Raw genomic sequence first — 26,363 nt, 5'->3', positions numbered from 1 at the left:
TTATATTTGCTCTGTGCCTCCATAAATAATGGGTGATAGTACTTGCTGCCCTGCTGACTATGCCAAAGCCATGCTAAGCTAATGACAACGTAAAAGACATCCACAGTTCTCCACTTATCCATAAATACAGCTATGTTATCACAAAAGGCAACTGTTCGGGACTGACATGTTTGGTCAATCCATACTGGTTGTTCCCTGCCACATTTTTCATCCTTTTGGCCCCACAGCTGTGCTCCAACAGAACTTGTTCCATGATTTTCCCATGCACCGAGCTAAGTCTGACCAGTCTGTAGTTCCTCAGACCTTTTGTTTTTGTCTTTTTTGAATGTGAGTACATGTCTTTCTCCAGTCTTCAGGTATCATCCCTGATCACCACAACCTTTCAAAGGTGCTAGAGAGCCACCAGCTCCTTCAGCACCCTTGGGTGCAACCTGTTGGGTCTGATCCTGATAACACTGTGCTGTTTTATGCAGAGAGATGAGCTGTGTGCAATGATGACTGTCAACAGGACAAATGAACTTTGGTGTACTACCCCAGCATTGCAGCTATCTGCTGCCGATGCCAGAGCTGTATTTGTTACAGGTAATTTGGATATTGCTGTTCTGTGTCACATGGATGGTGTGCACATTCCTGGCTTCTTCTTCACTGTACAAGGTGCTGCCAGCCTGTGGAAGAACTCCTGTATGAGTTTCTGCAGTCAGTGCTGTGCTGCTTTTGGTAGGACCAAACTGTGGGGCATGGTGACATCTTCTGCAGAGCTGGAATAGGACTGTTAGCTTCAGAGCTCAGGTGGTAGTGCTGTTTTTCAGTATCCTAATGGTTTTCAGGGCCTCTTGGATTTCAAAAATTGACGACAATGCCATCACTTTAATTTCTAGTTTAATGTTTTTTGCCATCCGTGCTCAGAACTACATAAAATGAATAACCTGATCACATCAAATTTTCTTATGCCTTTCTGATTGTAAATAAAAGATATGACTAGTTTCTGTCCATATACATGTATTTTCCAATCAGATTTCTTTCAATCTTTCTTCTATTCCAATGATTATATTAAATTACAAATAGGATTAAAATGCATAAAACACCCCTTTAGTTTCTGAGAACTGGTCCAATTATTAAATCAAATATGTTGATGCTGTATTTGCATTTATTTTCTTGGGATTTTACACCCCACATTGTCAGGAAAATCTAGCCTAGACCAAATTAGGAAATCAATGTAATTTCGCAACTAATAATTACAGCTTAATTTGCTAATTAAAACACATCCCATGAAGAAAACGAGCTCTATCATCTGGCCAGTTAAAACCATTCAAATGTTAGCATTTAATATTCTGATCGAATAGCCTACAAATGAGTGATAGTGAATTGCGTCTGAAATTATTTGATGAATAGTCTCAAATTACTGGTATATACAGAGATAACTGCAGTAAAAGAATAAAGACCAATAGGACCAAATGCATTATCCCTTAAAATTTACTTACTCACATCTAATTAAAAACAATAAAACATGCTTGATGAATATTTAATCTCAATAAAAACTCTATGAGTTCAATTATACGTTTTTGGAACGTTTTATGTCAAGAAACCATATCATCTAGTAGTTATGATTTTTTTCTTAAAAAACACAGGTATTTTAGAACAAATTAGACTATTCTTGCCATGTAGCCCTGGCAATGAATTGGACCTATGCAGTAATTTCTTTAACAATACCAGTATTGCAAAAGGATATGAAAAACATATGCATAGGTGTTTTTGTTCCTAATATGACAGGGAGCAGGGCACAATTTTTGTAAGAGATGTCCTGAAACACTGGTCTGATGGTATCTTTAGAAGTGTGTTTTAGGTGATGGCAAACTGTAGTTAAACCTTACTTATCATTACAGCTAACAAGTTACTAAGGTAAGGAATTATTGTGTACAATCCTTGGCATTCTTAAGGAAGATAAACAGCTCAACGTGAGGCTTTACTTATTCTGACACATTTTTAATATTTTGCAGTGCTTCTTGTATTGCTGACTAAACATAGTCTGTCTCTTCTATGAAACCTGATGTTTCTGTGCCCTTTCCTGTCCCAGAATTTTTTAAAAAAATGCTTGTCAAGCAACCATCCAGTCTGTTGTTTATGAATGACCTTACCGCACACTGTAACAAGACATTTAGCATTAATTTAGTATAATAACTTGCCAGACTAAATGATATCCACTTGATTTTGACCATGATTTTCATCAATGACATAAAAATAAATATTGGGCAGAATAAAGATACTTATAAACAAGATCAGGCAAAAAGTTGGTAAACTTTAGAAAGTACTAATTGCAAGGTTGCCTTTCATATACAGAAGGTTTCATTATAGATGCCATTACTTCTTACATTCAGATTGAACTGAAATATGTATATCAAAGACATAAACTGTGGCTTCTGCAGCCACCAAAGCCTTAACATTAATTTAAAAGCTAGTGTGTGTGTTCTGGGTGATGAATGGATTGAGAGCAGCCCTGTGGAAATGTACTTGGGGATACCGGTGGGTGAAAAGTTGGACAGGAGCCAGCAATGTGTGCCTGCAGCCGAGAAAGCCAACCATATCCTGGGCTGCAAGAAAAGATGTGTGGCCAGCAGGGCAAGGGAGGTGATTCTGCTCACTCTTGTCATCCAGCTCTGGGGTCTGAAATGTTCTGAAATACTGAAAAAATCATTGAGAAGTTGAAACGGTTCCCTGTGGTTTCCTTGTACAATTTCCAAGTAGTAGTTGAAAGGAGAAATTATTTTCATGCTTTCTGATCCTTGAGGGAAGCAAAGGCAGAACTGAAGGACATGGAATGTGGGGTAAAGTACACCCAACATGACATGAAGCTGAAACACCTTTTCCAAGTCCAAAGAAACTAATAAAATTATCCATGCCAGGTTCTGGATCTGGACCTCCATGATGAGATGAGAAATGGTGTAGTACTGGAGAAGGTGAAGAAAAGCTAAAACCCAATGATAAGCCACTTTGGAAGTTATGATCTCTGGTTCTGATGGGATGGTGCAAAGTGTGAGGAAAGGACAGGGTAAAAGGATGCAGCAGACTCATCGGGGAAGCTCTTTGTAGAGTATATGAGCTTTGAAGTGTACTAAATGTCACATGCTGTCCCAGAAAGGTTTCATTAGTGGCCACTCAAGACCAAAAATCTGTCTTGTTTGCTGCACAAGAGGTGCTTAATGGCACTGAAATTGTTCAGTTAATTAAGAACTCACAGGGAAGGCCAGTGTTCTTCCTAATATTCCTCATAACATAGTAAATTACTGACTTTTGTTCACATTTAGAAATAAAGATCTCATTTACAGCTAGAGAAAAGTAAATGGCATCCTAATAGGACTTCTTCTATTTTATACAATGGGCTACACTCTTTTTCTCAGTTTCGTGTAAATCTGCAGTAGTTTCATCAAATTAATGGATTTTTTCTTTCTATAGTTACACAAGACTAATTAATGTAACCCTGCCAAGGAAAAGGGCAGAGGCCAGTTGTGCTAATATTCAGGTCATCACTCCGGGTACAATGAAACTATATAGTGGCTGTTTTTCAAGAAAGGTGATTCAGATTTCCCCTCTGGCAATAACGAAAGGAAATGTACCAATGTCCTGTTTTCCAGTTGTGATGTTAAATACAATGGTCTCTTTTTAAATGTTCTCCCATTTGAAAGAAATAAGCACAACATTTTCATAAATAAATAAATAAATAAATAAGATTTCCACAGTGAAAGTAAACATGTTCTACCTTCAGATCCCACCCATTCACCTCCTCCCCTTTTCCTTTACAGAACCCTGCGTGGTTATGCCACCTTCCTGCTTCCTGCCATAGAAAGTATTCTTGACAGCAGTATACACAGGTCTGTCTACTAGGTCTGAAGATGCCAGGATGTTTTCAGAACTGGTAAAATATGTCAAATTGGACAAGAGGGTTGGACCAAAGTTAAAATTCTGGACTGACCTGCTTCCCAGGTGGTTTTCAAAGTAAGCCACTGTCAGTCCAGGACAACCCTTCAGACTGGAGAAGAGACTGACTCTTGTTCTGAATTCAGTAGATTTGATCTGACAAATGGCAAAATGACATTCTGTCATTGAAAGAAAAATCTTCAAAATGCCCAGCTGTTTTGCTAACCTGTAAGTATGGAACTGTTTTTCTCTAACTTTGCTAGTCTTAGATTGGTGAATTTTTCAGATGCCCTATAAAGGCATCTTGCTGAAACTGAAAATCAAAACTTCTTAGAAGAAACTTCGCTTTCTTTGAACATGCTTGATAAAACTGCTGAGTTCTCTCCAGATTGTTAAAGACATCACCTCAAAACAAAGAATATCTAGGCAAATATCAAAACCAAAGCAATGGTTATATGTGAAATTCCAGGAAAAGTATTGTTGTTGACTTTTTGCAAATAAAGAATACCAGTCAGCCTCCATACCAACTGACACATTTAAAGGTTAGATCCTGACACCTTCTGATATTGTTTTTTGGGGGTTTTTTTGTTGTTTTTTTTTTTTTATTTTATTTTTATTTAAGGTTAAGAGCATGTTTTCGTATTCTGGTAATTGTTAGGATGCTTTCTTCGTGCAAAATTGAGCCTGGTTTTACTCTTTTTTTTTTTTTTTTTTTGGTTTTCTCACTGAAAAGGATTTTACTTTTGAATATGTAGACAAATAATTTGTATTTTATTATCAAATGCAGGAAGCTAACATCTCAGTATTTTTGGCAATCTTGAATGCAAAGCCAACGACAGGACTTCACAAAAGGAAATGTCTCCTTTTCCAGTCTTTCAAATAGTCTAGCAAATACTGCCTACATGCAACCCAGTCAGTGCAGGAAGGGAAACTGTGAGGAGAGAGGCCTGGATACACTGTGAGAAAAGGAGGCTTTCATAATGACTTTTTGGTTTAATTTTGTTCAAATCAGCAAAAAATCCGAGATATCCCTGTTCTGAACTAAACCACAGTTCCCCTACTCATAATGCTTCTTATAACACTGAACAAATGTGATCCATATAAGGAAAATAAAACATTGTCATCATCATCATGTCATTTCTATATGGTACTTTCCATTTGTAGTTACCAAACAAATTTCTGCTAGAAGGTAAGATGGAGTATTAAAGCAAAATTTTACGTAACAGTGTATAGAATTTGTCATGAATGCCTTAAGGAAGGAAAATTTTAAAATTTCCAAGCCCATTGTGTAGTGACATCAAACCTGCTTACTATCCTTTTGCAAAATCTGAAGTGCTTCATACGCACAAACCCCCTACCCCGTGTAACTTTGTCAGAAAGTTATCTGATTTTAACTGGAGTAAATCAGTTTATTGATGCAACAACAAGGACAGTATTTAATACTTGATACTTCAGTGTTATAATTTACAACATGAAACAATCATATTTAATTCCAAAAGTTTAAATATGAACACAAGGATCACAGCAAAATAAAAGCTATTATGGTATATTAAAGAATGAGCAAATGAATAATCTTCCCCTTCCTAAGCAGATTTGAATCAAACCTTTGAAATACATATTTCTTATAATATCCATAATTAGTGTAATTAATAATGCAATTGATTTAAGTTCTTTGTTATGCTTTGTGCTTAATGTTATTATTATAGCAGATAATACTAATCTAACTGGTGTGTTGTGAACAAAAAGTTACCTTTATCTTGCTTTTCCGATAATGTCATTATGTTATGCTTTTGCCTTATTCCTCTGCTTTTTTTTTTCTTAGAGAAAATTCAGAATTTTCTCAGAGAAAAACAAAAAGAAATTGCATTTTGTGTTCTGATGCATGAAATATGTTCCTTTATTGGTTTTGGCTAAGCTGCTTGCTCACTCCCTACCAGTGAGAATAGGCTGCAGAATCAGAAGGGCAAAAGTGCAAAAACTCTTTGATTGAGACAAAGACAGTTTAATAGGTAAAGCGAAAACTGCGTGTGCAAACAAAGCAAAATGAGGAATTCATTCCCTGTTTCCCATTGTTAGGCAGGTGTTTGGCACCATACAAGTGACTATGAACAAATTGAACTCTATCCCAGCCAAAACCAGCGGTGGTTCCTTTTGTTACTACTTTGATCGGGGTGACCTGTGGGCCTGCCCTGGGACCAGGATTCCCATGTCAGCTTAGTCCTGCTCCAGTGATGCCCCCACCCACAGTCCAGTGTCCCAGTCCTGGTGTGTCCCAGCCCTGGCCCTGATGTGCTTGGGGGCTTCTGCTACTGGGGATGGAGGGAAACCCATCTGTCTTTCCTCCTCCTCTGGGGTTGATGGTTTCTGCCCCAAAATTCCCAAGTCCTCTAGCTCATTATCTCCTTCAGCTGCCAGGTGACCCCCAGAGCCACCTTGTGGTCCTACTGCCCCACTGCCATAGGAGAGAGTTGCTTCATACCAGTTTTGCCCTTCTGGGATCTGGAAAGTAACAGTAGAACAATGTTGATACAGACGTTTCCATCCACAGCATGGCCTGGTTTTGAGAAGAAAATAAAACACTTTATAAGAACAGATGAGGAGACATTAGTATCACTCCAAAGAAATGTCCACCATGTGTGCTCAAAGGAAATATCCAGCCTGGTTTAGCATGATCGTATTGATGAAGGATAGATTTCTTTCCACAGTCTTTTTTTACAGAGCAATAATTCATGCTAGTGCTAGTACTTCTACCTCCATAGATGAGATGCTTTCCTTAATTCCTTTAACTGTCCCTAGCAAAAGGCAAGTTTTCACTAAGGTACCGCACCACTAACTGGTGCTAGGAATGTCCCATAGCCTTCACACTTGTGGTTTGCTGAGCTGGATCTCAGTTCTGCTCCTGGGCTACCGGATGCTGTGATCCAATCTCTTTGCCCATCTGACAAAGTACAGTGCTACCACTTCGTCTCATAGTTTTCTCAGTGACTGGTGTAGCTAAGACATTTTTTAAAAAGTTGGGAGAGTGCTGGTGTTCTAGAAAAGAATATTTCAATAATTGCTGTAATTTTTGTAGGAGAGACTTGTGAAAAAGCTATGAAGGCAGACGCACAGGACTGAATGCTAGGAAGATCAGTGTTTCCTTGGTTTTGCTTTTGTAATGAAGGATGTTTTTTATGTTTCATCTGATTGGCATCGAGAGTACCTTCTCCAGAAAAGTCTCTTGCTAATGAATATATTGCTTTTTATGCATTCATTATGTATTTGAGAATGTATAGAAAGTATTCTAACACTTCTGATGTTATGTAATTTCACAATGACACAACCTGCTTTCCCTTTTGTGAAAAATTAATGTAAGTAATTCAGTTTAGCAACAAGAGGCATCAAAATGTTTTATCTTCTGTCCTTCTTTCACTCCCTCAAATTTAGCCATTCAAAAATCCTGAAAAAAATACGTGCAATCAAATCACAGTTATGCCATGGATTCTTTATTTTCCTTGAGCAAATCTAACCACCTCAGTTTTCTCTCTGAGATAAAGAGACTTGGTGATGGTGTTTGAGCCTTTAGCTGGAATGGCATTTTACCAACAACTTCACAAAGGGATTCTGAATCTTTGCAAATGGGGAATGTGTTGCATAGAAAGATGAAAAGGTTTGCCCAGGGTCATCACTCAAACTAGAAGCAGGTAAGGTCAGGACCTACTAAGGCCAAGTCTGGTAGTATACATGAGTAATTTAGCCTTCTATAAGACATAAATAACTGTTCTAGAAAATTCTTGGAAATAGAAAGCATCACATAGTGGTATTACAATACATGTTATGTAGGACAATCAGATCTATGGCTTGCAGTGCCTTACAGAGGTTACTGTAGTACACACAATTTTTAAGAAACAAGAGCTGTTAGTGGATGTCATTGCATAAAGTAGTAGGTTGAAAAAAGAATTTTTTGTATGTCTTATTTCCACTTCCTTTGTTTCAAGTAATCTTAAGTATCTGCTAAAAATGGTGCCCAGAAGTTGGATCCCCTGATTTCTTCTGTGTAGGTCTTGGCCGGAATATGGAAAAGAGGTACAAAAGAACGCTGAAAGTTTTTGAGGTGGTGGTTTATTATGCATCAAATATGCGTTTGTATTTTTTTTTAATCTTCTAACAGCTACAGTCCAAATACCATCTACATTTATAAAAAAAGTAGAAGACTCCATCTCAAAAAACACAGACCCTAAGGCCCCATGTAAAAATGCAAAGTTAGACAATGTAGTCTCACTCTTTAGTCAAATCAGTCTGATAGTTTCTGTCTTTTGAGCTGGAACATTGTCGTGTTTTGACCCTGGCTGGCAACCCAGCACCACGCAGCCACTCGCTCACTCCCCCTTCCACAGAGGGGTGACGAGGAGAATTGGAGAGGAATGTAAAACTCAAGGGCTGGGATAAGAACAATTTAATAGGTAAAGCAAAAGCCGCACACACAAGCAAAGCAGAGCAAGGAATCCATTCACCACTCCCATGGGCAGGCAGGTGTTCGGCCATCCCCAGGGAAGCCGGGCTCCGTCACGTGTAACGGTTGGGAAGACAAATGCCACAGTGCTGGATGTCCCCCCCTTCCTGCTTCTTCCCCCAGTTTATATACTCAGCATGGCGTCATATGGTATGGAATATCCCTTTGGCCAGTTTGGGTCACCTGCCCTGGCTGTGTCCCCTCCCAGTTTCCCGTGTCCCTCCAGCCCTCTCGCTGGCAGGGCCCAAGGAACTGAAAAGTCCCTGATTTAGTATAAACATCACCCAGCAACAACTAAAACCATCAGTGTGCTGTCAACATTTTTCTTACACCAAATCCAAGCCACAGCACTGCACCAGCTACTAGGAAGAAAATTAACCCTATCCCAGCTGAAACCAGGACAAACATGCAGTCACCAGTTTAAACATTTAATAAACAAATTGCTTCTCCCTGCAAACAATACTCGTGAAGAAGGGGATGAATAAGAACTTTCTTGGTTTACTTATGAATTCAAAACTCTGAAATCTGTCCGTGGGGTTCACTGGGACCCTTTGCTTATGCCAACATTGATAGCAATGCAGCTAGCTGAGATACCAGTGGCATCAAAAAACAGTGCTGTGTTAAGTTCAAAGCACACTCAAGAAGTGAGACAAATAAATATTTGAGCAGCTGCCTTGTGCTGAGCCCCCTACGGCTTCCATCAGACTCTGATCTAGGACTGGAACACAGGGGCCTTTCCCTTGGTGTAACTTTTAGGACTACCAGATAATCCCATTAAAATGTTATCCTTCATCTGAGAGTTGCAAACATTTGCATTAGATCACATTATCAACTCTTTTCGAAAGGAATGAAACATATTTAAAAAAAACGAAAACCTATGAAATGTTAAACGATCCGTTATATGATAGTAACATAATATTTGCTTAGAACTCTTACAAAGACAGTAAAATCACAAATGAAACAACAGCAGTCTAAAGAAACAACATGACTTTCTTAAACACACAGTTAAAAACTAGCATGTTTTCACAGATTTAGTGGCATGGTATATTAAAAATATTTTTCTTTCTTTAAGCTTTAAACTACATAAATGTTATAATAGATCTTCTTTTTAAAAAAACAGAAGGAAAAAAAAATATTAAAAAAAAGCTCCCCAATACTACACCCTCAGATTTTTCCTGATAGGTGGTATGATAGGGCTTGAATTTTTGTTTCGTGACATGGTTGGTTGCATCCTGGAACATATGAAATTATGACACATAGGCTTATGGGTAACACAGCAACCAGGTGGCTAAGTGAACAACAAACTCCATACTTCATAGAAACTTAAAGCAATCCATGAGCTGGTGTGTGGTGAAAGAGAAATTTTGATTTTCATTGTGTCTTAGATTGTAAACACGATTTCTCTCAGATGTAGCTCACTGCTTTGTGTTACATGTCACAGCTTTATTGTTAACAACTTCTTGTCTGCTGCCAGGTATGAGTATTGCACATGTATATTCTAAGAGAAGTGCATTTTTTTGTGTGTGTTTTTGTAGGTCTCGGTAGTCTATCCAATTTTAGTCTCTTTAATGTCCTCACAGAATTATAGATTTCTTTTATTCTAAAACCTGGACCTAAGTCTAAAAGGTCTGCATCACCTTGACAGAGAAAATCTTATAAGTAACTTATGGGATCATCAATACTTGCTCCACCCTTCTTAAAAATGTGTGATTTCATCCACAGAGAAAAGGGTGTTTATTCTGGGAATTGTGACTTTTCCTTCCCTGCCTCCTTTTCTTTAAAATCTGTGAACAAACTTTGTGTTCCTTATCTTTCAAGAATATGTCCCAGCCTGACAGCTGTCTTCTGCTTTTATTGTTAACAACCTTGTTTTTACTGACCTAAGCTTCTGTTAAGTTGTAATTGTCTCTCCTGTGCTGATCTTTTCATAATTCTAATTATTTAAACCAAGAAGTAAGTTTGGGGCTATGCCCTATCCCACCCTTTTTATGTTTTAATTTCAAGGATTAGCCACAACTGAAAGCTCTCCAATCATGTCAGCAGCAGAGGCAGTCTGTCTTAGAGGACTGAAAACACACCTGCGCAGGAGCATTTATTTACCAGGTCTACTAAGACAACAATAAATGAGAATCAAAGTAATGAGTGAAATAAAGGAACAGAAGGAAATTTTAGTGCGAAACTCTAAAGCATGTCAGTAGTCTGTGCATAGTTCACGGCTTCAGTAAGACTGTAATATTTCTATGTATGTCTCCTTTACATCTTTGAAGAGGCACACTCAGTTCTGGAGTGTACGGCAGTTTCAGCACGTTGTGAAGGCCAAGAATTTGTGTTGTTGTTCATAGAGTAAATATTGAATGCCAAGTTATTGGTTGCAAAATGTTTTAGCAAATGTCTGGGTATTGTTCTGGTTTAAGGCCAGTCTAAGTAAGTTCACACATTATGTCGTGTTGATTTCTTCTCTGTCTCATGTACCAGATAGAGACATAAGTTCAGTTCCTTGATTTCTTCCCATGAAAAAAGCAAAGCTTTGGACACACCAGTATAGCTCCAGTTCAAAAGAGCAGAAGATGAGACTTAAAACTAGGTCTGCAGGTTCACCCTAGCTTCAACATGGCTTTGAGGCCTGGTTTTACAAGAGGGACCTTGTTTAGATAGTTTTGTAGTTGAATTAGAATTCCAAAATAGTACCTTTGGGAAAAGAAATGTGTATTTACATCAATGATACTGAATCTTGCTTTTATCTAATAAAACTTTCTTTGTCCAGAATGGGAGGGAGTGCAATAATATAGTCTAAAATTAAAATCTAAATAAAAATAAAATTAGAAAGAGAACACTGTTCAATTTTAAACCAATAAACAGTGGAAATACTGGGGACTGAATGAAATGAAACCGTTAGCTACTGATTTTCCAACTGAAGATCTCTGCTTCTCCTTTTATGTTTATAGCTAGTGATAAAAGGTCTATTTTTCCTTAAGGAATAGCTGGTCTAATGCAACATTTTCACAAGCCATGGTAAGCCAGGAGTCAAGGGTGAAGAGGAGAGAAACACATAACCAACTCCCTATTGCCACGTGTACGGTTTCTAATTTTATTTCTAGGTGGGATTTCCCCCCCTTTATCTGTTGGCACAATAAGCAGAACTGCCCATACTATACATATCAAGATGCTCATACCTTCAGAGACTTGTATTCTTTCTTCCACTTTTGAGGAGTACAGGCTTGCATTTATCTGATGCCAGTCTTTACTCTGTTTCTTAATCCCTCCTTAGAAATATTTTGTCTGGCTTCTTTATGGAACGTTGGTAACAAACATTGCTAGTCTGATCTGGTGAGGCTATTACAGTGTTCATTGCACACCTCAAATGTCAAATAGCTTGCTGTATATTCAGCAGAAAAGACTTATTTTTTTAATCAAGTACAATTAAGAATAGCCACATTTGAAAACGTTATATGTTATGTTCTATTGATATTAAAAAGAGGTTAGAGGTGAGGACCCTGACAAGGAATGTAAGTACTTTCCCAAAACACTATTTTAAATGGCAATACTATTTCAAATAGTAAATGCAAACAACCAAAACTAAAGCGAAGTTTTCTTTTACAATATTACACTAACTCTGAATTTTTTCCTGCATTTTAAGAAGACAGATATCTTGAGTCCTGTAATCACTACAAGCAATGTGTTTCTTCCCTTACATAGTACATTAGCAATATGTCTCTTCTTAAGTGAGAATTTCAGTCTTGGTTTAACAAACAGTATGCTCAAAATTGCTTTAGAAAGCATTGCTTGCTTCTATTAAAAAAATATTTGAGCAATCAATTACAGTAGAAAGACTAATTTGCACAAAGAGAGAAAGCTTTTGTTAGATATTTTTATGTGTGCAGTTTCTTCCTAACTTTTCTGTAGTCAATCTGCAGAGCCAAATCATCTCTGTTATAATCTTTGTGAAGTTAATGGAGAAGCTTTATGGCTGAATTTGACAAATGAGGTGTGCAGCTGTAATACACAGCTACTATGTAGAGCAAAACCAGAATTTACGATCTGCTCTGTATACCTCCACAGATACTTATGCTGTACCTATTCCCTTCGCATTCCTCACCTTTATCTTGTCCTGGTCCACATTTCCCAGATTATGTCAGAGTTGATTTCTTGACATGAGAGACAAATTGCTGGAAAATGGGGAATTAGTGCACAAAATATGTGAATTTGAGAACAGAAGTATTTGTTGATTGATTAGATAAAACATGAAAATACTTAACATCATGAAAAGATGCTTTAAATACTGGGTTTTTTTCGCTAAAAAAATGCCAATGTCTTTCATGGTAGAGTTTTATATAGGTCATATAATGGATTTATGTAATTCTCCCTCACACTCCCTCTCTCCCTACCCTACTTCCTTCTTGGTTCTCTTGATCTTATTTTTTCCTTTCTTCTCCTGTTGGCATGGGGATGAGAAAATTCCTTGTATTAGTAGATCAAGTTGCATTGTTTGTATTTTTGTTTGACCTACCTAAATTTTACTAGAATCCTGACTGAATCAATAATCAAAGTGATAGGAGTACAACATTTTAAAGGCATCTTATTGACTGATTCTGGAAGAGGCAGTAAGATAATCTGTTTCATACAAAGGGTTTAAACATGTAGAAGAAAACTTTTTAATGTTTTTTTTTTTTTTTTCATTTAACACTGTGCAGGAAGTAAAAATTATTTAGGTTGTTCATTTCATGGTAGGCTTTTGACATTTATCTTCAATAAATTAAGACAGCTCTCTTGTATCTATGTAATTCAGAGATAAACCAAACAGAGTAGAAAAAAAAAAATTGTAGATGAGGTCCTACTTCAACAAAAGCTGTGAGTGAAGGAATTTATGCAGAACTATACATAGCTCCAAAGACTGAAAAAATTTCAAACAAGACTTTGGCCACTGTGGTCTGAACAACCAGGGAGACAGACTTGACTTTCAGGAATAGGCTGGATGCACTTAAATGTTGTCAGGATGTGATTCTTGACTTGGCCCAAGAAGTACGACAAGATTTGTAAAATGTATATTCCAGTCACTTTCAAATTACAGTTGTTCTTGGAGTCTGAAACGTGTGTGAGGGGAAAGAAAGAATGGCTCCTGAAGATATCTCAGGCTCTATGCCCAGATTCTTGATATACATTTTTAGACCAAAAACAAATCCTTTTGAACCACTTCAGAAAATGAAAATTTGCCAAAATAGAAGCAAGCAGAAAGCATAAATGCATTCCGAAAACTGTAGCCACATACAAACACCTAAGTATACAATATCTATGAAAAAATGTGAATATACTGGGAATAACAAAAAATGTCAACATTCTTTGTTATTTTATGTCCCATTCAAGAAATTGAAGTGAAGCCATTTCTCTGTTCTTAGCTCTGGAAATACAAATATTGCACTGAGCAGAAGATGTTGCGTTACTGAGTGTAGAATCACAGAATGATTTGAAATGATCTCTGGAGGTCATCTGGTCCAGCCCTCCAGTTCCAGCAGGGCAACCTATGCCAGTTGTGCAGTGCTGTGTCCATATGGCTTTTAAGTCTCTCAAAGGATGGAGACTCCACCACCTCCTTGGGCAACCTGTTCCCATGTTCAGTCACCCTTACATTAAAATATTGTTTCCTGATGTTAAGAGGAACCACCTGTGTTTATAGGGCTTATTACTGGTGAAATAAAAGTTGATTAAACTAATGAGCACTGTAACACTTCCAAATTCATAGTTAGCCATCTTCCTTTTGAAGCTGGATGGTGTATCAGTCACATGCAAATGTCTTAAGTATTTTTACTGATCTGAAACACATATATGAAAGAGGAACCTTAGTTTTTCTTCAAAAGAAGAGTGAAATTAATTGGCTTTATTAAAGTTAAGTAGACTTAGCTGGAGATTATATCTCTTGCTCAAGTTTCAATATGCTCAATATGCTCTTTAAATGTTTCTTTTTAATTATCTGGCATCACTTCTAGAAAACTCTTCCTTCATATCTCTAGAACTGGAAATTCTTGCCTATTTCAAGTCAGCATTTTTTCAATCTCTCCCAGTTTAAGTTTCATTTTGAAACTCAGTATTTCATGAAGCTGTTTGCATATAAACCACTGACTATAAGCAGCATTTGAGATGCATGTACCAGTCACCCGTGCCTGTTGATCTAGCCTGAATATCAAGCTTTGTCTTTCAAAAGCTTCAACTATCAACTGACTTCAATGGAGATCCATGGCAATAATCCACATGCTTTAACTAAGGTTTGATTTTTATTTATTTTTTTTTAATATTATGGCTTCAGGTTTTTCATTTATGTGTGAAAAATGTGAAAACTTCTAAGTTCACATAGGAGTTGTCTTCTCAAAACGTTTTTTCTGAAAGGTGTGTAATGATGGTTTCTGTTAAGTACTTCCTTTAGCCTCAATGGAAGAATGGGTGAGCCAATGCAGCACACCTAACACACTTCAGCAGCTCAGCCATTTGCCTGCTTCCTTTTCATGAGTCCTTTGGCACTGCAGGGAACTTCCATCCTCCAATGTCTATGTTCTTTACTTTAGAATTCATGCATCCTACTACATCATATCATACAAATCTTTCTACTGGTAGCACAGGAAAAACAATTCAGGAATTTCATAAGTTTTGTCTTGGGAAGACTTCACTTTATGTTGTTTTTATTTCAATGAATGTCTTTCTTTTCTTCCTCCTCTCCCAGAAACACAACTTCTTCAGGTAAATTGAAAGAAAATATAACCAGAGATTTCCAAGACGTATTTTAGTGATTCATCAAGGAGGGTGACTCAAGTGCATTATGGCAGGTATACTCCAAACTGCGAGTCCAGCAACACCTAACCTGTGCCTCTAGGAACCACACACACTTTTCCATTTTTTTCATGGGATAAAGGAGATAGATTGAATTTTCAATAGGAAAAAAAAGTTTGTGGTTTTTTTTTTTTTTTAAATGAATGGTATCAGGTTTGTGAGGAAAAAGAATACCCTGCCCCGCAATGTTCCCTCTTATTCAGCAGCTGTGGAATATAACGGAACTACAGTGTGACTCCATTTGCATCAGATAAGACTGTGAGGTACCCAAAGTACAGCATTCTTAAGGTATGGCAGTGGCATAGTAAAATTGGGTGGGGGGCATCTGTGTCAGCTCTTTTCCATTTCTGATCAAAATATGTTTCAATGAGAGCTCAAAAAACTTCTGCAGGAAGCAGACAGTTTTGGAAAAAAATCCTGTCAAAAACGCATGAGTCAAAGTTGTATTGCATGCAAACAAGGAAGGGATGGCAGAACCACACCCCCCCCACCCCCCCCACTCCTTGCATATTAACAGAACAGAGTAGTTCCTTTCATTGCTAACACTTATCATGTATGTCATAATATAGGTGCTCGTCCTAGTTCTGACAAAAGCTTTTCATTTATTATATGCTTCTGTCACTCTCATACCATAAAATAGTCCCCAGTTTGTGGTAGCACTAAATCTTCAAAGACTACTACTCTGCCAACCAATTTGCTTTCCATCAGTATAGTTTTGGACCAGTCCTAGCTTCTTCTTTCCCCTCCCTCCCTCCCTCCCTCTCCTCCCTCCCTCCCTCCCTCCCTCCCTCCCTTCCTACCTTCCCTCCTTCCTTCCTTCCTTCCTTCCTTCCTTCCTTCCTTCCTTCTTTCCTTCCTTTTTCTTCCTTTCTTCCTTTCTTTCCTGCTCCTCTCAGCTTCTATTTAATGTCCAGTATTTAGATGTTTTCATTAAGTATGTTTTGTTTTAGCCCTGGTGAAAGTGATTTACCTCCCCATGCCATCTTGCATTTTCTGTTTTTAACCTCAGTGCATACAGTTTGTCCCTTGCAAGGCTTACAGTGGTGATTGCAGGAGGAAGCTAATCTTAGTTTGAATATCTAGATTTTAGTGTGTTATAGGTACTTATGAACTGTAATTAAACACCTCTTTTGCAGTTGGCATCTCTTCTACAAATTTGAGAAGACAGCATTAATGGCCTGAATTGTATTACAAAGTTTCCTTTCATTTTTTCTCTTGTACTTATTTAAATGGGCAAGTAAAAACATTGTGTATACTGGCTGTCTTAGTAGTATTCTCCACTGTGGCCAGTCCAAGGTGGCCTGCTGACCTAGTGCGTGTGATTTCCAAGTTGTAGAGTACAGAGAAGAAATGTGTGAAGATTTTTGTCTTTAAGGGTAAAGCTTTGTCTGCAGTTTGAGCAATACTGAAGGTTTTGGTTTTATGTAAGTAATAACTTGCAGTGGTCAGCACAGCAGGTACACATAGGCCAACAGATACAAAAAGGCAGAGCGGAACACTGGAGATTAGTATGACCTCCCAGTGAAATGCTGGTGATGACATCAGATATACATTTAAATAAAGCAAACTCTCCTGAGATTTCCTATCCAGCTGTTGGAAAGCAAATAACTGAAGGAAGCAACATGTGCATGGTTTTTCTTCTCTTTGTTGTTATACCTCTTGCAGTAGGGCAGCTTATTAAAATTTTTATTAAAAGGGAAATTACAAATTGATGCTAACCTGGGTTACAGGTCAGAAATAGCACAGAGGCACAACAATGAGAGTGACAAAACGATTAAATTAAAAAGGGATTTAGGAATCCTTCTTTGGAAAATGTTTTTCCAGTGCTGTGAAGGTGGTGTGAAGATATTAACACATTCAAGTGGGGGGTGTGGGGCATGGTCTGATGAAGGCATAACAGATCTCAGAGAAGTGTTTTTTTGTAGTGTTGCATTCTACCTTAGTGAAACAAAGAACTCTTTCCCTGCTCAGCTGAAGCTTCCACCTATCCTCAGAGGGAACAACTAACCCAGTACTGGGTGTCCGTTAGCTTCACCAGAAAGATGCATGTTCTAATTAAGCCTACTAGAGACTGTATTCGAGTCACAAATTATATCCATGCTGTTCACCGCATGCTCCACCTCTGCTGTATTGCAGAAAAATGTGTGTTTCTTTCCTCCTTCTTCAGCCTCTTAGCTACACATGGCTATGCCTCAGGACTGCTGTAACTGTTGTCATAATAAAAAAAAAGTTTCCAGTTTGCTTCTGACTACTTTAGTAGTATAGCAGTCAGCTTCCAAAAATGGAAGACCTTTTTCCACTCGTCTGGTCTCATTCCCTTTGTTGCTATGACTTAAATAATGTTATGATGGGAAGGTCTTGTCACAGGATATTCAGGATAAGTGAATTGCACCCCTAAGATGAAACCAGCTCAGATGACTTCTGGTAAAATAGTAGATAATTCAATATACCTCTGTGTAAAATGTGACATCATGATTACTCAAGATATGGGAAAAGCTTTAGAAGTCTGAAATTCTTCACCTTGTTTATTGAATTGCCAGTTACATGTGGGTAAATTGAATGTATTCTCATCTAGGGTTTTGCTTTTCTACTCCTATTAGATCTGTTTAACAAGTTTTTTGCAGTGCATAAGAGAATGCAGTCATAGGTTAAACAAACATCTAAATTAGTTTGTTGGGTTTTTTAATCCCTTACAATAATTACAGCACCTTTTAATGCTTAGAAGCAAGTCTTGAGACATTATGGTAAGCTGAGTAACATCTTTTATTAACTTACTTTATTTAGCATTAATGTTTACATTGTTTAGGTTTTAACAGGTGGGGTTTTTTTTCCTATTAGGTATAGGAAAATCTATCAGGGAATGCAAACCAGCTTTTGTTCGCTGCAGGTTTCAGACAGGTATAACTTGAGGGGGAGGAGCAGGGCAAAAAAACCCACCAAACAACCCAAGAAAACCTCCCAAGATTCCTATTTCTTTGTTTCAGGAGGAAAATTATGCCTCTCAAAAATTTGGATGCTGGAATAAATTTCACCAAAGACAAGCTGGACAGCAGACAACTGGCAAGAAGATAAAGGAGATATGTTCAGTTAATAAATCACATCTCTGAACTCCTAAGCATAACACCTCCACGTATGTGTAATTTATATAACTATTAAATTAATGTATCTGTAAATGACACACACCATCACACTGTATACTTAGTCTATTAAGATTTCCAAAGCAATTCTCAGAGCCCTGTCTAAGACTTAAAACACCACCACAGATATTTCAAAAGTAGTTATTAATTGTCCTTCTTATGCCAGATAAAATGATAGCCTGCTGTGTCTGAAGAAATGTGATGGTTGCACTTCTGCTCTCATTTTAGTGAAAGACTGTTGTTTTATAATCCTATTTTATTGCTTTCACTCTGGTCCTTTGGGAAAGCTTGAGTGATAAAGCAGGTCTTACAAAATAATCTAAAGATTGTAGAGTGATGGGGTTTTTTTAGATCTAATTTTGGAAGATGTTTCAGAGTCTTGGACCTACAGTTAGCTGTTAAGTCATGCACTTGTTAACCACAGCAGTAACAGCTAGAGACAAAAGCCTTGAGCCTGTGCCAGAGTGTTGCACTGCAACAGCTACAGATCTTCAGTTTGGGAGAAATAGAACAAAAACCACATTTCTGGAAAGTCCTTCCTATGTCCCCTGAATGGTTCCTTTCCCTATGTGTAGGCAGCTCACTTATGAAAGGTTATTTCTTCACCAGCTTTTAAGAAATCCATCCACCACTATCAACCAAATATATATGAAATAACGCTCCTCAGAACATACTTTCTTAAATTCCCAGAACTCTTTACTAACTGCCTGTGTGTATTAAAATAGAGTTACCAACCGGTCCTTGCAGGGAGACAAGCATATGGGTGTGGGTTTCTGTAATCTGAATGACCTCAGGAAGGCACATAGGAACCCATGGGCCAAAATCTGATCTAGAACCAGAATTTTGGTCTTCCAAATGTGCTTTTTCAAAAGCAGCTTCAGAAGTTTGGGTTTGTAACACAGGAAGCTTGAATCCAAACTGAAATCAATTAGAGTTATAAAACAACCTGGCAGGCTGAGAAATCTGGCACTGGAGCGTATGATTAGGGGAGACAGGGAACATAAAGAAAAAATGAGATACTGCCTTCAGTCTTATGCTGAACAATCCCCCCCCTTTTTTTTTTTTTTTTTTTTTTTTTTTTGGTTTGGTTTTAAAGTTTGGTCACTTGGTTAACACCCAAAAGTTTTGTTCTTTTTTTTTTCCCTGGTGTGAAACCTTTATCTTATTTTACCCAGTGAGGTCTGTCTTGCATCACAGTAAGGTACTATCACCTGATTGCTCAGCCTAAAAGCTGGGGCTGTTCAGCCTGGGGAAAAGCAGACTCGGGAGGGATCTTAATGATGTATATGAATACCTGAAGGGAGGGTGCAAAGAAAATGGAGCCAGGCTTTTTCCAGTGGTGCCCAGCAACAGGGCAAGAGGCAATGGGAAAATGGGAAGACAGTGAAACACAGGTGTTCCCATCTGAACACCAGCAAACCCTTTTTTACTGTGAGGATGATTCTACTCTGCCACAGGTTGTCTAGAAAGGTGGTGGAGTCTCCATGCTTTAAGATATTCAAAAGATGCCTGGGCAGCTGGCTGTAGGTGGCTGTGCTTGAGCAGGCAAGATTGGACAAGTTGACTTCCAGTGGTATTTTCCTACTTGAACTGTTCAGTGATTCTTGGTAATGGAAACAACCCTGGGACCACTGGGGACTCAGCTGAAAGCCAGATTGTCGTATCATAAGGAAAGCATACTGATAAACCTTTTATTTTTAATCTCTCTTTTCTCCCCGCCACATTCATGCCCCCCCCCCCCCCCCCCCCCCCCTTCACTTTGGACGTCTTCTGCCAGTCTGTAGTGAGCTCACTGAAGGAAGAGACGTAAAAGTACTTCCACTTTGTAGCTTTGGCCAACTTTGGGTTTTTTTACCCTCTAGTCATAGAAATGCTTGTGCATGTATCAGCTCTTATCATTTGCACACTCCAGCTTGTCTTCCAAGAACTGGACATCCAATGCTCAAGCTTGTGTAAAGAGGATAGTTCTGAAATGCCCAGTTTTTGTTTATCTGTTCACTGTTAATTATATGCTAAGCATGGCAAACCTTTGCTTGAGTTAACTGTTGGGAATGATTATTGTGTAGTTCATATGCATTTGTGATTTCTACAGCCTTGTTTGTTGATGTCAATAAATAAAAAATAAAACAGGTGCAAAATCAAACATGTTGTTTGCCTATAGTACTCCTGGAGCTCTGAAAGCTGCCAAACTTGCTAGCACTTCACAAATACTTCCAGAAGTTCATAACCCCCCCTTTTTTTTTTTTCCTCATACCAAAAGATACTGTAGCTAATGTCAGGGTGATAAGTGTAAGAGGCCTGGATACAATGAAATATTGCTTGCAGCCTTACTAGACAATGTTTTTTCAGAAAACTCCAGCTCAACTGGTTTGGTTGGTTTTAGTTTAATTTCCTATGTCTAACTGTTCTTTGCTACCTCCAGTAACTCATTGACCAGTTTCAATATACATCAGCAGAGATATACACATCTCAAATATAAGCAAGTTTTTATGTAAGAATAGGTAGCAAAAATGAGGGGAGAAAACTTGCAAATGCCCCTGAGGCACTGCAATAGTAGGAAAAGCAGTGCTGTGACTGCACACAGTTAAAACATAGGAAAAAATCACATGGGGGAGAAGCTCCAAACACAGATGAAGCTTCAGTTAGAGTCAGTAAGTCATTATGAGACATAAGCCAGTAGAAAAAATGGCTATATGTGTTTTGGTCTTCACAGAATTTCTTGTGGAGGACAAGGTTAAGACAACATTCATCCTTTTGCCCACCTTAAAAAAACCCAAAATGCAACAAACCCACGAACAACCTGACTCCTTTTACTTTGGAAAACTCTGGAGACTTTTGGTTTCTTAAACAGAAAATTGGGTTTTGGCAGTGAGAAAGAACAAATTCACAGAAATTATTACAACAACATTTCCGGAAGGAATGCGGGAAACATCAGCGTGGGAGAGAGCAGCAGCTGACCTGGAGGATGAGAAGGCTTGGAAAAGAGGAGCTGGTGGGGCAGAGGACTGGGAACAGTGAGCTAGGCAGGGCCACTTATGCCTGGAAAGAAATCAAGAGAGAAAAGGTGGGCGATTCATCATGTTAAAGGAAACCTGGATCAAAAAGAATCTGAACATATGAAGAAGTTGTAAAGCTAGTTCTTTCTGTTTTGACTTTTCAGGTGTTTGGCTTTTCCTCTTTCCTAGTATTTTCAAAATTAGGTTTGTCCAGGAGACATGTTTGAGGCAAAAACTAGTGGAGGGCTAACTGGTTGTATATGTGTGACTTGTCATAGTTCATCCTGTGTGTAAAAGTAGCAGATTCATAGACTGCAGTTTTAACTAAAATCTGGCTGCTAGAACAAAAAAAATAATTACTGTCACATGGTACTTTTTCAGGCACAAAAACTTTTCAGGGACACATAACTCATTTTATGTTTTTGTACTGAACTAAAATATATTCCTGTTTTCTTCCTTTATCTTTCTAAAAACATAGTAATATTAAATGATTTTTAAAATTTGAAACAAGCTTTCATTTAAAATACTCCTTTAAAAAAAGGTGCAAAATTGAACATGTATGTACCAAAATGAATCAATTCAGATGCTCAAAACAAGAGGTTTTGATTGTTTATTAAAGGAAAAGATTTTTTTTCAGAGACATAAAAATTACTATTGAAATTTTAGAATACCCTAAAATTGAAAAAAATCCTTTTCTATCTGGCTTTGCTTGTTAGATGCAAGCAACTCAAAGAAGCTAGTGATGCACACATTATCTAAACACAAACCTTGTGAAGTGCATGGTTAAACCTGGGAAAAAGAAGATGTGAAGTGTCACTGAGCATATTATTGTCTGATAGGTTTCCTGTTCTTCAAGAGACATTAGGATGTAAATTAGGTGGCCTGTTTTATCTTGAAAAAAAAATCTATGCTAACAAAGGCTTTTATAACTTTTTCTTATGCTTAAAATGCAAATTAAGTACTTTTTTATTTGGTGAGACATCTTTAAAGAATACTTGTGTTTCAAAAGGCACAATTCAATGCAGAGCCTTCTAGGACTAAGAAAAATAATCAGAGAGCAGAAGAGATTGAAAGACTTAACTTGAGACTTAACAGGTTTCCAAAGACATGAGCATGGACTACAGATGAAGTCATGCCGTGTTATTCGATTCAAACAGAATTATTTGTTCTATTTTTTGATGTTTTTGCATGGATTCCATGCAACATGCATGGATAGCTATGATTTTACTTTTGGAGTTGGAGACTACCCTATTTTAATATTGCTTCACTTCTGGAACATCAGTTAATAACCCAGAAGCTTGCATCAGCTCACACATAGCACTGGCAGGACAATTTCATCTGAACTCTTCAAGCACCATGTCTTGTGAATGCCTCTACACAGAAGGCCCAAATGCAAGTCAACCGTGATAGCAGTTTGGGTTTTTTTCCCCATAAATCAGGGGCTTGTTTACACATGGAAAAAAACCAGTGCAAAACGTCAGTGGAGGGCTATATTTTTGCCCCCTCTCAGTCCTAGTGAACTGAAGCAGATTGTTGGCTTTTGTAGTAGCTTTAGATTGCTTTCTACTGTGGAAGAATGTAGTCAAAATCATGAGGCACTTCTTTTTAAATGTTATTACTACTTCGTCTAGTCTGTTCTTCTGCTAACTTTTTAGTATTATTTTCCTCAGGCAATAAATATTAATCCTCTTTTAAACCATGATAAGAAAATCAATCCATGAGTTACTTTTTTCATGTTTTGCCTCCCAGTTAATTCAAGAAGTTAAAAGCTTTTCCTAGGACTTGCCTTTCTGGTGTGATAGACCAGAAAGATTAATGATTAACCAGATCATTCAAGGCAAAACTTTGCTAGTGATGTCTTATTTATATATGTCCAGAAATATATGATACACCAGTTGACCACAAGCATGTTAAATTACAGGTATCATGAAAGATTTACTTCCAAATTTCACTTATCTATAAAATTAAATTGAACCACTTGTTACTTGCATATTTTTTTTTCTTTCATGAAGAGCTTGCTTTTTTTTTTTTGCTTTTTTTTTTTAAGTGAAAACAGGTTGGATGAGGCTTTAAGCAACCTGACCTAGTGGAAGGTGTCCCTGCGCATGGCAGAGGAGTTGGAACTACATGATCTTTAAGGTCCCTTCCAACCCAAACCATTCTATGTTTCTATGATTTTGTATGTCTGTACTACTGAATGTTATTTAAAATTAATTCAAGTAGTTTTGAAAATGCTTTTACTCCATGCTAGGAGGATTTGAATTCTGATCCTTAAAGACCTATGATGGATGTTCTGCTCATGGTGTTGACTGTCATTCTATGCTGGCCTGAACAGTTCTCTGGTGCTTTGACTGGCTGGTAATCTTTGTCACCTCTCTGCCTTTCACTAAGATGAGAACATTCAGGTGCCACCATGATAAAGTGTTTGCATGAACAGTTTTGTATTAGGCAACATGTTCATTGAGATGACCTGCAGAACTTGCCTAGATCTGGCAAGGGCTTCTTCGTGTTTTTCTGCAGAGTAATGTGGGGACATATGACAAATACCAGTCTTCTGAAAAGTAACATTGAGAAGAACTTCTCAAGAATTTCCTCTGACATTTTTATATCTGGATTCTTAAATGCCGTGATTCTACAGGGAGAAGAATGATCCATGAAAAGAAAGTAAAGTCCACAGTAATCCTAAAATCAGTGAGGAATTTAGAGACAAGAATATTTTATTGTGACGTTTATGTGCAGCATTGTAACAAAGAGGAACTAACACGTAGGTGCTACTTCCCCTTTGTGGTGAACATATCCCCTTATGGAAATGTTGTTATTACCAGATTGTTATAGACAAGGAAATTCTCTGTACTCTTAGTGTTGCACAGCTCTGTTTTCTTTCTGTGGAAGTATACTTCAGGGTGTGGAATATAACAGCTACAAGAAAATTTAATTCCTTCTCAGTGGTGTTGAGATCAAAAGCTTCAGTGTCTTTGGAGTATAAGAATTTATGTCCTTTCCCTGAGTATTGCAGTGCTGATGGGTTGGAACTGGTCTTGGTGGTATGACTCCATATTAGTCAACCCTGTGATTCCTGTCTCGTTTAATCAAGAACTTCATGTACAGTTTTTGAGCTCTACTACCTTTCCATATATTGAATTAATCAAATGCTGACTAGAGTTTATGTTAAACAAATTAAATTCCAGATTCACATAGCCTTTGCTAGATTGTTCTGCCATGGAAAAAAAAATCAAACCTGATTGAAAATAAATAGTTTTGTAATCCTTCTAGCTAAAACTTATAGAGTGCATAAACTGTTTTCAAGTTAATATTTCATAGATTAAAATGGTACTGTCTTATATAGGATCATATAGAAGTCTTCCAATAGTTTAAAGCGTTTTTTTACTAGTATTGGAAAGTATACTTTAAAATCTCATCTGTACGTTATAGCCACTGCTAAATGGCAGCTGATATGGGCAAGAGAGGATTTTGGGCTTTTAGTTTTTCCACTTAATTTCACTGTAATTATTCTTTCTTGGTTTGGATCTGCAGGCAAATATCTGAATAGACTGGAAAAAGAAATTATGGGAAGTGTTATGATCTGAATTCCGGCTGCTTTCTAATAACATGAAATCCTTTAAAATATGTTTTCACTGTATCTATAATTCACACTGTGATTGTTTGCATGCAGATTTTTTTTATACTACTTCTACTGGTATAGTCGCTAGAGCAAAATTCCTGAGACAGTTCTTTTAGAAATAAAATATATTTTTAATTATAACTTTTGGTAGCTTGGAAATGTTTCTCTGAGAAAAAAAATAATCTTAAAATGTGGACTCAATTTAAGTATATTTTTTTTTTTGTGCACAAGAAGTTTTTAGACTAAGGAGGGCCAGCTAAGAAAGAGATATAGAAAAGAAATTTGAGTTGTTTCTTTTGTGATTGTAAATGGTTCTGAAAAACTGTACGAGCAGGAGTAATGGGAAAAACATGTAAATACAGTCTAAATATTCACACCATATAAACTTTACAGAGGATTAGGGGACAGATGTTATTACCCCACCTGTAGTTACTCTGTTCTATCAAAGGGCTCCCAAACTTCAAGAAGCTCCCGAGAAAACCAGTGCTTTAAGGGGGCTTTGAGCCGTCATTAAGCCAAAAGGCATTACTATATGCATAAGGACATTGTCATCTTGTTGGTATAATTTAAATACATTATTTATGTAGTATAAGTTTAGTTAATTAAGTCACTGGCTCTAAGTCAATATATGTTTGAACTGTTGGCTCACACCTGAAGGCCTATGAATAGAGAGCATGTGGATTTAAAATGATGGGGTGGGAGGTGGGGATTTTTGTGTGTGCTCCTGAATCTAGAAACAAACTTAATTGAAATTACATAAGATTTTCATCTTTAAAGAGAGCTAAGCAAGATAAACAAACTTCTTCATTCTTCTTTCCTTGTTAATGGTCCCTGCCATCTGTCTAAAATGGGTTAACTGGCATATGATGGGGTTTTTTGATTTTTTTTTGCATATAGAGGAACAGAAGGTACTGAAAATATCCATTAGTAGGCCACCTCTGATTTACCAGGTTACCTATGTTCTGTTTCACCTCTAGCCCTTGTTTTTACAGAGGGAAATTTTAAAAATTGCTTTCCTGGGCAGTATTCAGGTGGAGACTTATCTACTGCTTTTCTCTGAGCCTGGTGGTGTGTTTTAGGAGAAGCCTGTTAGCAAAGGAGTTTGAAACAGAATTTTCCTACTTCAAACAGACTGAGAAGAAATGTCTAACCCTGGAGGGCATATAAGGATCCCTTTTGGAATAGCTTTATCATCTAAATGACCTCCATCTCAGTTTATTAGCTTACTTGGAACAAAGCTCCACCTGTGTGTAGGATTAGTGAAATAGTGACTATCAAAATACATCGTGCACTCTTTTTTTTCCTCCTTTTTTTTTTCATCCCACCAGCTGGACAGAATACATGGTAATGGAGTTCTTTTCTATCTGCATCATCTTCACGGACATTGA

This window comes from Falco biarmicus, chromosome Z (genome assembly GCF_023638135.1).
Source record: "Falco biarmicus isolate bFalBia1 chromosome Z, bFalBia1.pri, whole genome shotgun sequence".
NCBI lineage: Eukaryota > Metazoa > Chordata > Aves > Falconiformes > Falconidae > Falco > Falco biarmicus.
The sequence above is the reverse complement of the archived record's forward strand: the minus strand, read 5'-3'. Positions refer to the sequence as shown.